The sequence below is a fragment of the Pseudophryne corroboree genome, unplaced genomic scaffold (assembly GCF_028390025.1).
Source record: "Pseudophryne corroboree isolate aPseCor3 unplaced genomic scaffold, aPseCor3.hap2 scaffold_1850, whole genome shotgun sequence".
In the NCBI taxonomy this organism is placed as follows: Eukaryota; Metazoa; Chordata; class Amphibia; order Anura; family Myobatrachidae; genus Pseudophryne; species Pseudophryne corroboree.
The window spans coordinates 54,300-71,056 of record NW_026968488.1 but is presented as its reverse complement, the minus strand read 5'-3'; the positions used below and the strand labels follow the sequence as shown (position 1 = coordinate 71,056).

The window sequence follows — 16,757 nt, the reverse complement described above, 5'->3', positions numbered from 1 at the left end:
ACAATACACTTTTCCTTGCCGATATCTCTCTTTTGCAAAGAGAAAGGCATTGGAAAATTCTGGGCTATAACGTGTAGATGAAGCACTAATAGGAGGCTTTAAAATTTTCATTCTAGTGTCCTTCGTTTGGGAGAAAAATGCAAAGGTACAATACAGCTTTTCCTTGCCGATATCTCTCTTTTGCAAAGAGATAGGCATTGGAAAATTCAGGGCTATAACGTGTAGATGAAGCACTAACAGGAGGCTTTAAAATTTTCATTCTAGTGTCTTTCGTTTGGGAGAAAAATGCAAAGGTACAATACAGCTTTTCCTTGCCGATATCTCTCTTTTGCAAAGAGCTAGGCATTGGAAAATTCAGGGCTATAACGTGTAGATGAAGCACGAACAGGAGGCTTTAAAATTTTCATTCTAGTGTCTTTCGTTTGGGAGAAAAATGCAAAGGTACAATACAGCATTTCCTTGCCGATATCTCTCTTTTGCAAAGAGATATGCATTGGAAAATTCAGGGCTATAACGTGTAGATGAAGCACTAACAGGAGGCTTTAAAATTTTCATTCTAGTGTCTTTCGTTTGGGAGAAAAATGCAAAAGTACAATGCAGCTTTTCCTTGCCGATATCTCTCTTTTGCAAAGAGATAGGCATTGGAAAATGCAGGGCTATAACGTGTAGATGAAGCACTAACAGGAGGCTTTAAAATTTTCATTCTAGTGTCTTTCGTTTGGGAGAAAAATGCAAAAGTACAATGCAGCTTTTCCTTGCCGATATCTCTCTTTTGCAAAGAGATAGGCATTGGAAAATTCAGGGCTATAACGTGTAGATGAAGCACTAACAGGAGGCTTTAAAATTTTCATTCTAGTGTCTTTCGTTTGGGAGAAAAATGCAAAGGTACAATACAGCTTTTCCTTGCCGATATCTCTCTTTTGCAAAGAGATAGGCATTGGAAAATTCAGGGCTATAACGTGTAGATGAAGCACTAACAGGAGGCTTTAAAATTTTCATTCTAGTGTCTTTCGTTTGGGAGAAATATGCAAAAGTACAATGCAGCTTTTCCTTGCCGATATCTCTCTTTTGCAAAGAGATAGGCATTGGAAAATGCAGGGCTATAACGTGTAGATGAAGCACTAACAGGAGGCTTTAAAATTTTCATTCTAGTGTCTTTCGTTTGGGAGAAAAATGCAAAGGTACAATACAGCATTTCCTTGCCGATATCTCTCTTTTGCAAAGAGATAGGCATTGGAAAATTCAGGGCTATTACGTGTAGATGAAGCACTAACAGGAGGCTTTAAAATTTTCATTCTAGTGTCCTTCGTTTGGGAGAAAAATGCAAAGGTACAATACAGCTTTTCCTTGCCGATATCTCTCTTTTGCAAAGAGATAGGCATTGGAAAATTCAGGGCTATAACGTGTAGATGAAGCACTAACAGTAGGCTTTAAAATTTTCATTCTAGTGTCTTTCGTTTGGGAGAAAAATGCAAAGGTACAATACAGCTTTTCCTTGCCGATATCTCTCTTTTGCAAAGAGATAGGCATTGGAAAATTCAGGGCTATAACGTGTAGATGAAGCACTAACAGGAGGCTTTAAAATTTTCATTCTAGTGTCTTTCGTTTGGGAGAAAAATGCAAAGGTACAATACAGCTTTTCCTTGCCGATATCTCTCTTTTGCAAAGAGCTAGGCATTGGAAAATTCAGGGCTATAACGTGTAGATGAAGCACTAACAGTAGGCTTTAAAATTTTCATTCTAGTGTCTTTCGTTTGGGAGAAAAATGCAAAGGTACAATACAGCTTTTCCTTGCCGATATCTCTCTTTTGCAAAGAGATAGGCATTGGAAAATTCAGGGCTATAACGTGTAGATGAAGCACTAACAGGAGGCTTTAAAATTTTCATTCTAGTGTCTTTCGTTTGGGAGAAAAATGCAAAGGTACAATATAGTATTTCCTTGCCGATATCTCTCTTTTGCAAAGAGATAGGCATTGGAAAATTCAGGGCTATAACGTGTAGATGAAGCACTAATAGGAGGCTTTAAAATTTTAATTCTAGTGTCCTTCGTTTGGGAGAAAAATGCAAAGGTACAATACAGCTTTTCCTTGCCGATATCTCTCTTTTGCAAAGAGATAGGCATTGGAAAATTCAGGGCTATAACGTGTAGATGAAGCACTAACAGGAGGCTTTAAAATTTTCATTCTAGTGTCTTTCGTTTGGGAGAAAAATGCAAAGGTACAATACAGCTTTTCCTTGCCGATATCTCTCTTTTGCAAAGAGATAGGCATTGGAAAATTCAGGGCTATAACGTGTAGATGAAGCACTAACAGGAGGCTTTAAAATTTTCATTCTAGTGTCTTTCGTTTGGGAGAAAAATGCAAAAGTACAATACACTTTTCCTTGCTGATATCTCTCTTTTGCAAAGAGATAGGCATTGGAAAATTCAGGGCTATAACGTGTAGATGAAGCACTAATAGGAGGCTTTAAAATTTTAATTCTAGTGTCCTTCGTTTGGGAGAAAAATGCAAAGGTACAATACAGCTTTTCCTTGCCGATATCTCTCTTTTGCAAAGAGATAGGCATTGGAAAATTCAGGGCTATAACGTGTAGATGAAGCACTAACAGGAGGCTTTAAAATTTTCATTCTAGTGTCTTTCGTTTGGGAGAAAAATGCAAAGGTACAATACAGCTTTTCCTTGCCGATATCTCTCTTTTGCAAAGAGCTAGGCATTGGAAAATTCAGGGCTATAACGTGTAGATGAAGCACTAACTGTAGGCTTTAAAATTTTCATTCTAGTGTCTTTCGTTTGGGAGAAAAATGCAAAGGTACAATACAGTTTTTCCTTGCCGATATCTCTCTTTTGCAAAGAGATAGGCATTGGAAAATTCAGGGCTATAACGTGTAGATGAAGCACTAATAGGAGGCTTTAAAATTTTCATTCTAGTGTCCTTCGTTTGGGAGAAAAATGCAAAGGTACAATACAGCTTTTCCTTGCCGATATCTCTCTTTTGCAAAGAGCTAGGCATTGGAAAATTCAGGGCTATAACGTGTAGATGAAGCACTAACAGGAGGCTTTAAAATTTTCATTCTAGTGTCTTTCGTTTGGGAGAAAAATGCAAAGGTACAATACAGCTTTTCCTTGCCGATATCTCTCTTTTGCAAAGAGCTAGGCATTGGAAAATTCAGGGCTATAACGTGTAGATGAAGCACTAACAGTAGGCTTTAACATTTTCATTCTAGTGTCTTTCGTTTGGGAGAAAAATGCAAAGGTACAATACAGCTTTTCCTTGCCGATATCTCTCTTTTGCAAAGAGATAGGCATTGGAAATTTCAGGGCTATAACGTGTAGATGAAGCACTAACAGGAGGCTTTAAAATTTTCATTCTAGTGTCTTTCGTTTGGGAGAAAAATGCAAAAGTACAATGCAGCTTTTCCTTGCCGATATCTCTCTTTTGCAAAGAGATAGGCATTGGAAAATGCAGGGCTATAACGTGTAGATGAAGCACTAACAGGAGGCTTTAAAATTTTCATTCTAGTGTCTTTCGTTTGGGAGAAAAATGCAAAAGTACAATACACTTTTCCTTGCCGATATCTCTCTTTTGCAAAGAGAAAGGCATTGGAAAATTCTGGGCTATAACGTGTAGATGAAGCACTAATAGGAGGCTTTAAAATTTTCATTCTAGTGTCCTTCGTTTGGGAGAAAAATGCAAAGGTACAATACAGCTTTTCCTTGCCGATATCTCTCTTTTGCAAAGAGATAGGCATTGGAAAATTCAGGGCTATAACGTGTAGATGAAGCACTAACAGGAGGCTTTAAAATTTTCATTCTAGTGTCTTTCGTTTGGGAGAAAAATGCAAAGGTACAATACAGCTTTTCCTTGCCGATATCTCTCTTTTGCAAAGAGCTAGGCATTGGAAAATTCAGGGCTATAACGTGTAGATGAAGCACGAACAGGAGGCTTTAAAATTTTCATTCTAGTGTCTTTCGTTTGGGAGAAAAATGCAAAGGTACAATACAGCATTTCCTTGCCGATATCTCTCTTTTGCAAAGAGATATGCATTGGAAAATTCAGGGCTATAACGTGTAGATGAAGCACTAACAGGAGGCTTTAAAATTTTCATTCTAGTGTCTTTCGTTTGGGAGAAAAATGCAAAAGTACAATGCAGCTTTTCCTTGCCGATATCTCTCTTTTGCAAAGAGATAGGCATTGGAAAATGCAGGGCTATAACGTGTAGATGAAGCACTAACAGGAGGCTTTAAAATTTTCATTCTAGTGTCTTTCGTTTGGGAGAAAAATGCAAAAGTACAATGCAGCTTTTCCTTGCCGATATCTCTCTTTTGCAAAGAGATAGGCATTGGAAAATTCAGGGCTATAACGTGTAGATGAAGCACTAACAGGAGGCTTTAAAATTTTCATTCTAGTGTCTTTCGTTTGGGAGAAAAATGCAAAGGTACAATACAGCTTTTCCTTGCCGATATCTCTCTTTTGCAAAGAGATAGGCATTGGAAAATTCAGGGCTATAACGTGTAGATGAAGCACTAACAGGAGGCTTTAAAATTTTCATTCTAGTGTCTTTCGTTTGGGAGAAATATGCAAAAGTACAATGCAGCTTTTCCTTGCCGATATATCTCTTTTGCAAAGAGATAGGCATTGGAAAATGCAGGGCTATAACGTGTAGATGAAGCACTAACAGGAGGCTTTAAAATTTTCATTCTAGTGTCTTTCGTTTGGGAGAAAAATGCAAAGGTACAATACAGCATTTCCTTGCCGATATCTCTCTTTTGCAAAGAGATAGGCATTGGAAAATTCAGGGCTATTACGTGTAGATGAAGCACTAACAGGAGGCTTTAAAATTTTCATTCTAGTGTCCTTCGTTTGGGAGAAAAATGCAAAGGTACAATACAGCTTTTCCTTGCCGATATCTCTCTTTTGCAAAGAGATAGGCATTGGAAAATTCAGGGCTATAACGTGTAGATGAAGCACTAACAGTAGGCTTTAAAATTTTCATTCTAGTGTCTTTCGTTTGGGAGAAAAATGCAAAGGTACAATACAGCTTTTCCTTGCCGATATCTCTCTTTTGCAAAGAGATAGGCATTGGAAAATTCAGGGCTATAACGTGTAGATGAAGCACTAACAGGAGGCTTTAAAATTTTCATTCTAGTGTCTTTCGTTTGGGAGAAAAATGCAAAAGTACAATGCAGCTTTTCCTTGCCGATATCTCTCTTTTGCAAAGAGATAGGCATTGGAAAATGCAGGGCTATAACGTGTAGATGAAGCACTAACAGGAGGCTTTAAAATTTTAATTCTAGTGTCTTTCGTTTGTGAGAAAAATGCAAAAGTACAATACACTTTTCCTTGCTGATATCTCTCTTTTGCAAAGAGATAGGCATTGGAAAATTCAGGGCTATAACGTGTAGATGAAGCACTAACAGGAGGCTTTAAAATTTTCATTCTAGTGTCTTTCGTTTGGGAGAAAAATGCAAAGGTACAATACAGCTTTTCCTTGCCGATATCTCTCTTTTGCAAAGAGCTAGGCATTGGAAAATTCAGGGCTATAACGTGTAGATGAAGCACTAACAGTAGGCTTTAAAATTTTCATTCTAGTGTCTTTCGTTTGGGAGAAAAATGCAAAGGTACAATACAGTTTTTCCTTGCCGATATCTCTCTTTTGCAAAGAGATAGGCATTGGAAAATTCAGGGCTATAACGTGTAGATGAAGCACTAATAGGAGGCTTTAAAATTTTCATTCTAGTGTCCTTCGTTTGGGAGAAAAATGCAAAGGTACAATACAGCTTTTCCTTGCCGATATCTCTCTTTTGCAAAGAGCTAGGCATTGGAAAATTCAGGGCTATAACGTGTAGATGAAGCACTAACAGGAGGCTTTAAAATTTTCATTCTAGTGTCTTTCGTTTGGGAGAAAAATGCAAAGGTACAATACAGCTTTTCCTTGCCGATATCTCTCTTTTGCAAAGAGCTAGGCATTGGAAAATTCAGGGCTATAACGTGTAGATGAAGCACTAACAGTAGGCTTTAACATTTTCATTCTAGTGTCTTTCGTTTGGGAGAAAAATGCAAAGGTACAATACAGCTTTTCCTTGCCGATATCTCTCTTTTGCAAAGAGATAGGCATTGGAAATTTCAGGGCTATAACGTGTAGATGAAGCACTAACAGGAGGCTTTAAAATTTTCATTCTAGTGTCTTTCGGTTGGGAGAAAAATGCAAAAGTACAATGCAGCTTTTCCTTGCCGATATCTCTCTTTTGCAAAGAGATAGGCATTGGAAAATGCAGGGCTATAACGTGTAGATGAAGCACTATCAGGAGGCTTTAAAATTTTCATTCTAGTGTCTTTCGTTTGGGAGAAAAATGCAAAAGTACAATACACTTTTCCTTGCCGATATCTCTCTTTTGCAAAGAGATAAGCATTGGAAAATTCAGGGCTATAACGTGTAGATGAAGCACTAATAGGAGGCTTTAAAATTTTCATTCTAGTGTCCTTCGTTTGGGAGAAAAATGCAAAGGTACAATACAGCTTTTTACTTGCCGATATCTCTCTTTTGCAAAGAGCTAGGCATTGGAAAATTCAGGGCTATAACGTGTAGATGAAGCACTAACAGTAGGCTTTAAAATTTTCATTCTAGTGTCTTTCGTTTGGGAGAAAAATGCAAAGGTACAATACAGCTTTTCCTTGCCGATATCTCTCTTTTGCAAAGAGATAGGCATTGGAAAATTCAGGGCTATAACGTGTAGATGAAGCACTAACAGGAGGCTTTAAAATTTTCATTCTAGTGTCTTTCGTTTGGGAGAAAAATGCAAAGGTACAATACAGTATTTCCTTGCCGATATCTCTCTTTTGCAAAGAGATAGGCATTGGAAAATTCAGGGCTATAACGTGTAGATGAAGCACTAATAGGAGGCTTTAAAATTTTCATTCTAGTGTCCTTCGTTTGGTAGAAAAATGCAAAGGTACAATACAGCTTTTCCTTGCCGATATCTCTCTTTTGCAAAGAGATAGGCATTGGAAAATTCAGGACTATAACGTGTAGATGAAGCACTAACAGGAGGCTTTAAAATTTTCATTCTAGTGTCTTTCGTTTGGGAGAAAAATGCAAAGGTACAATACAGCTTTTCCTTGCCGATATCTCTCTTTTGCAAAGAGCTAGGCATTGGAAAATTCAGGGCTATAACGTGTAGATGAAGCACTAACAGTAGGCTTTAACATTTTCATTCTAGTGTCTTTCGTTTGGGAGAAAAATGCAAAGGTACAATACAGCTTTTCCTTGCCGATATCTCTCTTTTGCAAAGAGATAGGCATTGGAAAATTCAGGGCTATAACGTGTAGATGAAGCACTAACAGGAGGCTTTAAAATTTTCATTCTAGTGTCCTTCGTTTGGGAGAAAAATGCAAAGGTACAATACAGCTTTTCCTTGCCGATATCTCTCTTTTGCAAAGAGATAGGCATTGGAAATTTCAGGGCTATAACGTGTAGATGAAGCACTAACAGGAGGCTTTAAAATTTTCATTCTAGTGTCTTTCGTTTGGGAGAAAAATGCAAAAGTACAATGCAGCTTTTCCTTGCCGATATCTCTCTTTTGCAAAGAGATAGGCATTGGAAAATGCAGGGCTATAACGTGTAGATGAAGCACTATCAGGAGGCTTTAAAATTTTCATTCTAGTGTCTTTCGTTTGGGAGAAAAATGCAAAGGTACAATACAGCTTTTCCTTGCCGATATCTCTCTTTTGCAAAGAGATAGGCATTGGAAATTTCAGGGCTATAACGTGTAGATGAAGCACTAACAGGAGGCTTTAAAATTTTCATTCTAGTGTCTTTCGTTTGGGAGAAAAATGCAAAAGTACAATGCAGCTTTTCCTTGCCGATATCTCTCTTTTGCAAAGAGATAGGCATTGGAAAATGCAGGGCTATAACGTGTAGATGAAGCACTAACAGGAGGCTTTAAAATTTTCATTCTAGTGTCTTTCGTTTGGGAGAAAAATGCAAAAGTACAATACACTTTTCCTTGCCGATATCTCTCTTTTGCAAAGAGATAGGCATTGGAAAATTCTGGGCTATAACGTGTAGATGAAGCACTAATAGGAGGCTTTAAAATTTTCATTCTAGTGTCCTTCGTTTGGGAGAAAAATGCAAAGGTACAATACAGCTTTTCCTTGCCGATATCTCTCTTTTGCAAAGAGATAGGCATTGGAAAATTCAGGGCTATAACGTGTAGATGAAGCACTAACAGGAGGCTTTAAAATTTTCATTCTAGTGTCTTTCGTTTGGGAGAAAAATGCAAAGGTACAATACAGCTTTTCCTTGCCGATATCTCTCTTTTGCAAAGAGCTAGGCATTGGAAAATTCAGGGCTATAACGTGTAGATGAAGCACTAACAGGAGGCTTTAAAATTTTCATTCTAGTGTCTTTCGTTTGGGAGAAAAATGCAAAGGTACAATACAGCATTTCCTTGCCGATATCTCTCTTTTGCAAAGAGATAGGCATTGGAAAATTCAGGGCTATAATGTGTAGATGAAGCACTAACAGGAGGCTTTAAAATTTTCATTCTAGTGTCTTTCGTTTGGGAGAAAAATGCAAAAGTACAATGCAGCTTTTCCTTGCCGATATCTCTCTTTTGCAAAGAGATAGGCATTGGAAAATGCAGGGCTATAACGTGTAGATGAAGCACTAACAGGAGGCTTTAAAATTTTCATTCTAGTGTCTTTCGTTTGGGAGAAAAATGCAAAAGTACAATGCAGCATTTCCTTGCCGATATCTCTCTTTTGCAAAGAGATAGGCATTGGAAAATTCAGGGCTATAACGTGTAGATGAAGCACTAACAGGAGGCTTTAAAATTTTCATTCTAGTGTCTTTCGTTTGGGAGAAAAATGCAAAAGTACAATGCAGCTTTTCCTTGCCGATATCTCTCTTTTGCAAAGAGATAGGCATTGGAAAATGCAGGGCTATAACGTGTAGATGAAGCACTAACAGGAGGCTTTAAAATTTTCATTCTAGTGTCTTTCGTTTGGGAGAAAAATGCAAAAGTACAATGCAGCTTTTCCTTGCCGATATCTCTCTTTTGCAAAGAGCTAGGCATTGGAAAATTCAGGGCTATAACGTGTAGATGAAGCACTAACAGTAGGCTTTAACATTTTCATTCTAGTGTCTTTCGTTTGGGAGAAAAATGCAAAGGTACAATACAGCATTTCCTTGCCGATATCTCTCTTTTGCAAAGAGATAGGCATTGGAAAATTCAGGGCTATAACGTGTAGATGAAGCACTAACAGGAGGCTTTAAAATTTTCATTCTAGTGTCTTTCGTTTGGGAGAAAAATGCAAAGGTACAATACAGCTTTTCCTTGCCGATATCTCTCTTTTGCAAAGAGATAGGCATTGGAAAATTCAGGGCTATAACGTGTAGATGAAGCACTAACAGGAGGCTTTAAAATTTTCATTCTAGTGTCTTTCGTTTGGGAGAAAAATGCAAAGGTACAATACTGCTTTTCCTTGCCGATATCTCTCTTTTGCAAAGAGCTAGGCATTGGAAAATTCAGGGCTATAACGTGTAGATGAAGCACTAACTGTAGGCTGGTCGGCTCTCGTATAATTTAGATCTCTTTGTCTCAGGTCTCTCTCCAGCCTAGTTTGCTGCCTGCTTCCACTTCTCTTTTCTTGAGCCGCTCCCTTCTATGCCCTCGCGCACTATCCTGACTTCTCCCGTCTGCTTACTTTGTGCCTTCCAACGCACAATGCGAACTACAGGTAGTGCTGCAGGGCCCACACCCTTTTACTTGCCTTACAGAGCAGCTCTGGAGCTGTTACAGTGCCCAGCTGCTGCAAGAAATCAGCTTGAATACTTCAGGGGCTGGGGCATAGCCAACATGAGCCCCACACCGAAGGAGAATGGAGGTGTTTAATGCGAACTAGGGGTCATCCAAGCGCCGCAAAAGGCCGCCATTCCCTGCATAACCCTTATTCTCTTTTCATATGCAGATGAGGGTTCCAGCCAACTTTGGCCCACTGCTTGGATGACATCACCGTATGCAAATCCGTCTTCTGCAGACCTTCTCCCAGGAATGCTTTTACTAGTTGTTGCATTTGGTTTGTTGTTTGGGGGTGCTTCAGTATTAGGCAGCCTTCTGCCCTCACATGTTCATCTGAAAATATGTGTTCTCCCTGCAGTTGTTGTCCCCAGATGAGAGTTCCCTTGTGCTGCCTCAGTTGAATCTCCTTTACTTGACAGAGATGTGCCTGAGCAGCGGCCCTCCCCAGCCCTATCCCAAATCATACTTATTTTGCATAGGAGATACCATGGTCATGAAGATTTTTCTCCCAGGGTTAGGTTCATTCATTGCATTCTGGGTATGCTGACCCCTGTGATTTCCCCAAATGTGGGAAACTCAACTGCATTATTTGTGGTAGTGGGGGACTGTGTTTGTGCTTTCCTCTGGTCAGCTCTGGTAAAAGTCAGATTTCTTTGTCTCAGATCTTCCTCTAGCCTTGTTCTTCTTTCGAGAGTTCCCTTGTGCTGCCTCAGTTGGATCTCCTTCACTTGACAGGGGGGTGCCCGAGCAGCGACCCTCCCCAGCTCTAGCCCAACTCCTACTTACCTGCCAGGTGAGATACTATGATCATGTAGGTGCTTCTCCCAGGGCAAGGCTCACCCAATGCACTCTGGGTGTGCTGCCCCTGCGATTTCCCAAAATGTGGGAAACTTGACTGCATAATTTGTGTTTCCCCTGGTCGGCTCTCATATAATTCAGATCTCTTTGTCTCAGGTCTCTCTCCAGCCTAGTTTGCTGTCTGTTTCCACTTCTTTTTTCTTAAGCCCCTCCCTTCTATACCCTTGTGGACTATCCTGACATCTCCTCCTGTCTGCTTACTTTGTGCCTTCCAATGCACAATGCAAACTACAGGTAGTGCTGCAGCGCCCACACCCTTTTACTTGCCTTACAGAGCAGCTCTGGAGCTGTTACAGTGCCCAGCTGCTGCAAGAAATCAGCTTGAATGCTTCAGGGGCTGGGGCATAGCCAACATGAGCCCCACACCGACGGAGGGTGGAGGTGTTTAATGCAAACTAAGGGTCATCCAAGCACCGCAAAAGGCCGCCATGCCCTGCATACCCCTTTTCTCTTTTCATATGCAGATGAGGGTTCCAGCCAACTTTGGCCCACTGCTTGGATGACATCACCGTATGCAAATCCGTCTTCTGCAGACCTTTTCCCAGGAATGCTTGTACTAGTTGTTGCATTTGGTTTGTTGTTTGGGGGTGCTTCAGTATTAGGCAGCCTTCTGCTCTCCCATTTTCATCTGAAAATATGTGTTCTCCCTGCAGTTGTTGTCCCCAGATGAGAGTTCCCTTGTGCTGCCTCAGTTGAATCTCCTTTACTTGACAGAGATGTGCCTGAGCAGCGGCCCTCCCCAGCCCTATCCCAAATCATACTTATTTTGCATAGGAGATACCATTATCATGAAGATTGTTCTCCCAGGGTGAGGTTCATTCATTGCATTCTGGGTATGCTGACCCCTGTGATTTCCCCAACTGTGGGAAACTCGACTGCATTATTTGTTGTAGTGGGGGACTGTGTTTGTGCTTTCCTCTGGTCAGCTCTGGTAAAAGTCAGATTTCTATGTCTCAGATCTTCATCTAGCCTTGTTCTTTTTTCGAGAGTTTCCTTGTGCTGCCTCAGTTGGATCTCCTTCACTTGACAGGGGGGTACCCGAGCAGCGACCCTCCCCAGCTCTAGCCCAACTCCTACTTACCTGCCAGGTGAGATACTATGATCATGAAGGTGCTTCTCCCAGGGCAAGGCTCACCCAATGCACTCTGGGTGTGCTGCTCCTACGATTTCCCCAAATGTGGGACACTTGATTACATAATTTGTGTTTCCTCTGGTCGGCTCTCGTATAGGCCCTCATTCCGAGTTGTTCGCTCGCAAGGCGAATGTAGCAGAGTTACACACTCTAAGCCGCCGCCTACTGGGAGTGAATCTTAGCTTCTTAAAATTGCGACCGATGTATTCGCAATATTGCGATTACTAACTACTTAGCAGTTTCAGAGTAGCTCCAGACTTACTCTGCCTGTGCGATCAGTTCAGTGCTTGTCGTTCCTGGTTGACGTCACAAACACACCCAGCGTTCGCCCAGGCACTCCCACCGTTTCTCCAGCCACTCCTGCGTTTTTTCCGGAAACGGTAGCGTTTTCAGCCACACGCCCATAAAACGCCGTGTTTCCGCCCAGTAACACCCATTTCCTGTCAATCACATTACGTTCGCCGGAGCGATGAAAAAGCCGTGAGTAAAAATACTTTCTACATAGCAAAGTTACTTGGCGCAGTCGCAGTGCGAACATTGCGCATGCGTACTAAGCGGATTTTCATTGCGATGCGATGAAAAATACCGAGCGAACAACTCGGAATGAGGGCCATAATTCAGATCTCTTTGTCTCAGGTCTCTCTCCAGCCTAGTTTGCTGTCTGTTTCCACTTCTCTTTTCTTGAGCCGCTCCCTTCTATGCCCTTGTGCACTATCCTGACTTCCCCGTCTGCTTACTTTGTGCCTTCCAACGCACAATGCAAACTACAGGTAGTGCTGCAGGGCCCACACCCTTTTACTTGCTTTACAGAGCAGCTCTGGAGCTGTTACAGTGCCCAGCTGCTGCAAGAAATCAGCTTGAATGCTTCAGGGGCTGGGGCATAGCCAACATGAGCCCCACACCGAAGGAGGGTGGAGGTGTTTAATGCGAACTAGGGGTCATCCAAGCGCCGCAAAAGGCCGCCATGCCCTGCACACCCCTTTTTTATTTTCATATGCAGACGAGGGTTGAAGCCAACTTTGACCCACTGCTTGGATGACATCACCATTTGCAAATCCGTCTGCTGCAGGCCTTCCCCCAGGAATGCTTGCACTAGTAGTTGCATTTGGTTTGTTGTTTGGGGGTGCTTCAGTATTAGGCAGCCTTCTGCCCTCCCATGTTCATCTGAAAATATGTGTTCTCCCTGCAGTTGTTGTCCCCAGATGAGAGTTCCCTTGTGCTGCCTCAGTTGAATCTCCTTTACTTGACAGAGATGTGCCTGAGCAGCGGCCCTCCCCAGCCCTATCCCAAATCATACTTATTTTGCATAGGAGATACCATGGTCATGAAGATTGTTCTCCCAGGGTGAGGTTCATTCATTGCACTCTGGGTATGCTGACCCCTGTGATTTCCCCAAATGTGGGAAACTCGACTGCATTATTTGTGGTAGTGGGGGACTGTGTTTGTGCTTTCCTCTGGTCAGCTCTGGTAAAAGTCAGATTTCTTTGTCTCAGATCTTCCTCTAGCCTTGTTCTTATTTCGAGAGTTCCCTTGTGCTGCCTCAGTTGGATCTCCTTCACTTGACAGGGGGTGCCCGAGCAGCAATCCTCCACAGCTCTAGCCCAACTCCTACTTACCTGCCAGGTGAGATACTATGATCTTCACTGTTAGAGCAATCAGGATGTGGAATTCCCTGCCAGGGAAGGTGGTAATGGCGGACTCTGTAATTGGATTTAAAAAAGGAATGGATACATTTCTGAATGAAAAAAGCTATCCAAGGTTATAATACTTAAAATATCAACATGGTTAATCCGGGGGTAACATGAGTTATAGTAGCTAACTAGTCATAAAACATTATTCAGCAAGTATGTAGAATCATCACAACTTAAAACAGGTTGAACACGATGGGCAATTTGCCTCTATTCAACCTCAAAAACTATGTTACCATATGTTACTATATTACTATGTTACTGTAGTATACAGAACACCACAATGTAATGAGCAGTGATAGTGAGCACTGATGAGGATACTAGAACTGACACTGAGCAGCAAGATGCAGCACTGGACTATTAGTAATGTACTGTAGTATGCTGAGCACCACAATGCAGCACAAGACAATGAGCAGTGATACTGAGCACTGATGAGGATACTACTGAGAACTGACACTGAGCAGGAGAGACACACTACTAGTATTACTGAGCAGCAATAAGTAACCACTGATACTGAGCACTGATATTGAGATTTCCACTGAGAGAACATAGCCACGTCCTCTCCGCTCTCTCTTCAATGCACGAGTAAAAATGGCGGCAACGCGCAGCTCTTTATATGGAATCCGAATCTCGCGAGAATCCGACAGCGGGATGATGACATTTTCCCTTGTTCAGGTTTTCCGAGTCAGGCGGGAACAACCGAGCCTGCCTCGGACCAGTGTAAACCACGTGGAGTTCGTCTGGAATTCGGTTCTCGGAGAACCGAACCCGCTCCTCTATATATACTATATTACTATGTTACTGTAGTATACAGAACACCACAATGCAATGAGCAGTGATAGTGAGCACTGATGAGGATACTAGAACTGACACTGAGCAGCAAGATGCAGCACTGGACTATTAGTAATGTACTGTAGTATGCTGAGCACCACAATGCAGCACAATACAATGAGCAGTGATACTGAGCACTGATGAGGATACTACTGAGAACTGACACTGAGCAGGAGAGACACACTACTAGTATTACTGAGCAGCAATAAGTAACCACTGATACTGAGCACTGATATTGAGATTTCCACTGAGAGAACATAGCCACGTCCTCTCCGCTCTCTCTTCAATGCACGAGTAAAAATGGCAGCAACGCGCAGCTCTTTATATGGAATCCGAATCTCACGAGAATCTGACAGCGGGATGATGACATTTTCCCTTGTTCAGGTTTTCCGAGTCAGGCGGGAACAACCGAGCCTGCCTCGGACCAGTGTAAACCACGTGGAGTTCGTGGGGAATTCGGTTCTCGGAGAACCGAACCCGCTCCTCTCTACCTTATACCCATCAATTTTTTTTATTTTCAATCTAAGCCCCTGCAGTTTTCTGTAAGCATCTGCTTCGCTATGATGATCAACAAGTCACAAGGGCAAACACTCAGGGCTTGAGGCGTAGATCTTAGGACCAGCTGCTACAAGCATGGCAGAGGTGTCACTATCACTGGTGACACCCAGAGAGGTGGCGAGGGAGATTGTAATGCAGTGCGCGCAGATAAACAGCGCAATGGTAAAAAGGAGGCATGGTTTCATAGGTAGGGACGTGGCCTGGTGGCCTGAATCTACATTTTGTTGCTCCGGGTGTCCCGGGGGTTGGGGGCTGCACCCGGGGACTAGTGTGTGAGCGGTGCTGGCTCCTGCACAGTGACAGGGCATGGCCACCCAGCATGACGCCTCCCTTCTTGACCATGCTGTAATTGCAGTCGCACTGCAGTTCAGCGTGATCATAAAAAATGGTGTAGGCTCCTGCTGGTGCAGACTGTAGAGAAAAGCTGCTGTGACCACGCCCCATGTGTCTCCTCCATTGCAGACCCCATTTTGAAGCCTTGCCCCCGGACTAAGAGAAAAGAATGCCCTTGCGCACTATCCTGACTTCTCCTCCCGTCTGCTTAATTTGTGCCTTCCAACGCACAATGCGAACAACAGGTGGTGCTGCAGGGCCCACACCCTTTTACTTGCCTTACAGAACAGCTCTGGAGCTGTTACAGTGCCCAGCTGCTGCAAGAAATCAGCTTGAATGCATCAGGGGATGGGGCATGGCCAACATGAGCCCCACACCAAAGGAGGGTGGGGGTGTTTAATGCGAACTAGGGGTCATCCAAGCACTGCAAAAGGCCGCCATGCCCTGCATGCCCCTTTTCTCTTTTCATATGCAGATGAGGGTTCCAGTCAACTTTGGCCCACTGCTTGGATAACATCACCGTATGCAAATCCGTCTGCTGCAGACCTTCCCCCAGGAGTGCTTGTACTAGTTGTTGCATATGGGCCCTCATTCCGAGTCGTTCGCTCTGTAAATTTCTTCGCATCGCAGTGAAATTCTGCTTAGTACGCATGCGCAATATTCGCACTGCGACTGCGCCAAGTAATTTTACAATGAAGAAAGTATTTTTACTCACGGCTTTTTCTTCGCTCCGGCGATCGTAATGTGATTGACAGGAAATGGGTGTTACTGGGCGGAAACAGGCCGTTTTATGGGCGTGTGGGAAAAAACGCTACAGTTTCCGGAAAAACGCAGGAGTGGCCGGAGAAACGGGGGAGTGTCTGGGCGAACTCTGGGAGTGTTTGTGACGTCAAACCAGGAACGACAAGCACTGAACTGATCGCAGATGCCGAGTAAGTCTGAAGCTACTCTGAAACTGCTAAGTAGTTTGTAATCGCAATATTGCGAATACATCGGTCGCAATTTGAAGAAGCTAAGATTCACTCCCAGTAGGCGGCGGCTTAGCGTGTGTAACTCTGCTAAAATCGCCTTGCGAGCGATCAACTCGGAATGAGGGCCATGGTTTGATATTTGATGGTGCTTCAGTATTAGGCAGCCTTCCGCCCTCCCATGTTCATCTGAAAAGATGTGGTCTCCCTGCAGTTGTTGTCCCCAGATGAGAGTTCCCTTGTGCTGCCTCAGTTGAATCTCCTTTACTTGACAGAGATGTGCCTGAGCAGCGGCCCTCACCAGCCCTATCCCAAATCATACTTATTTTGCATAGGAGATACCATGGTCATGAAGATTGTTCTCCCAGGGTGAGGTTCATTCATTGCATTCTGGGTATGCTGACCCCTGTGATTTTCCCAAATGTGGGAAACTCGACTGCATTATTTGTGGTAGTGGGGGACTGTGTTTGTGCTTTCCTCTGGTCAGCTCTGGTAAAAGTCAGATTTCTTTGTCTCAGATCTTCCTCTAGCCTTGTTCTTCTTTCGAGAGTTCCCTTGTGCTGCTTCAGTTGGATCTCCTTCACTTCAC

The 16,757-nt window shown here is 42.6% G+C and overlaps 4 non-coding genes and 2 pseudogenes across 4 annotated transcripts; all 6 read left to right on the top strand.

Annotated features, from left to right (window-relative positions):
• Positions 1–10,262: 10,262 nt before the first annotated feature.
• LOC135003256 (U1 spliceosomal RNA) lies at positions 10,263–10,426 on the top strand. Its single transcript, XR_010204307.1, has one exon. It is a non-coding gene; the product is annotated as a U1 spliceosomal RNA (small nuclear RNA).
• A 152-nt stretch (positions 10,427–10,578) lies between these two features.
• LOC135003291 (U1 spliceosomal RNA) lies at positions 10,579–10,720 on the top strand (annotated as a pseudogene).
• Positions 10,721–11,415: 695 nt separating this feature from the next.
• On the top strand, positions 11,416–11,579 carry LOC135003259 (U1 spliceosomal RNA). Its single transcript, XR_010204308.1, has one exon. It is a non-coding gene; the product is annotated as a U1 spliceosomal RNA (small nuclear RNA).
• Positions 11,580–11,731: 152 nt separating this feature from the next.
• LOC135003292 (U1 spliceosomal RNA) lies at positions 11,732–11,866 on the top strand (annotated as a pseudogene).
• Positions 11,867–13,083: 1,217 nt separating this feature from the next.
• On the top strand, positions 13,084–13,247 carry LOC135003241 (U1 spliceosomal RNA). Its single transcript, XR_010204292.1, has one exon. It is a non-coding gene; the product is annotated as a U1 spliceosomal RNA (small nuclear RNA).
• A 3,239-nt stretch (positions 13,248–16,486) lies between these two features.
• Positions 16,487–16,650, top strand: LOC135003288 (U1 spliceosomal RNA). Its single transcript, XR_010204323.1, has one exon. It is a non-coding gene; the product is annotated as a U1 spliceosomal RNA (small nuclear RNA).
• Positions 16,651–16,757: the final 107 nt, after the last annotated feature.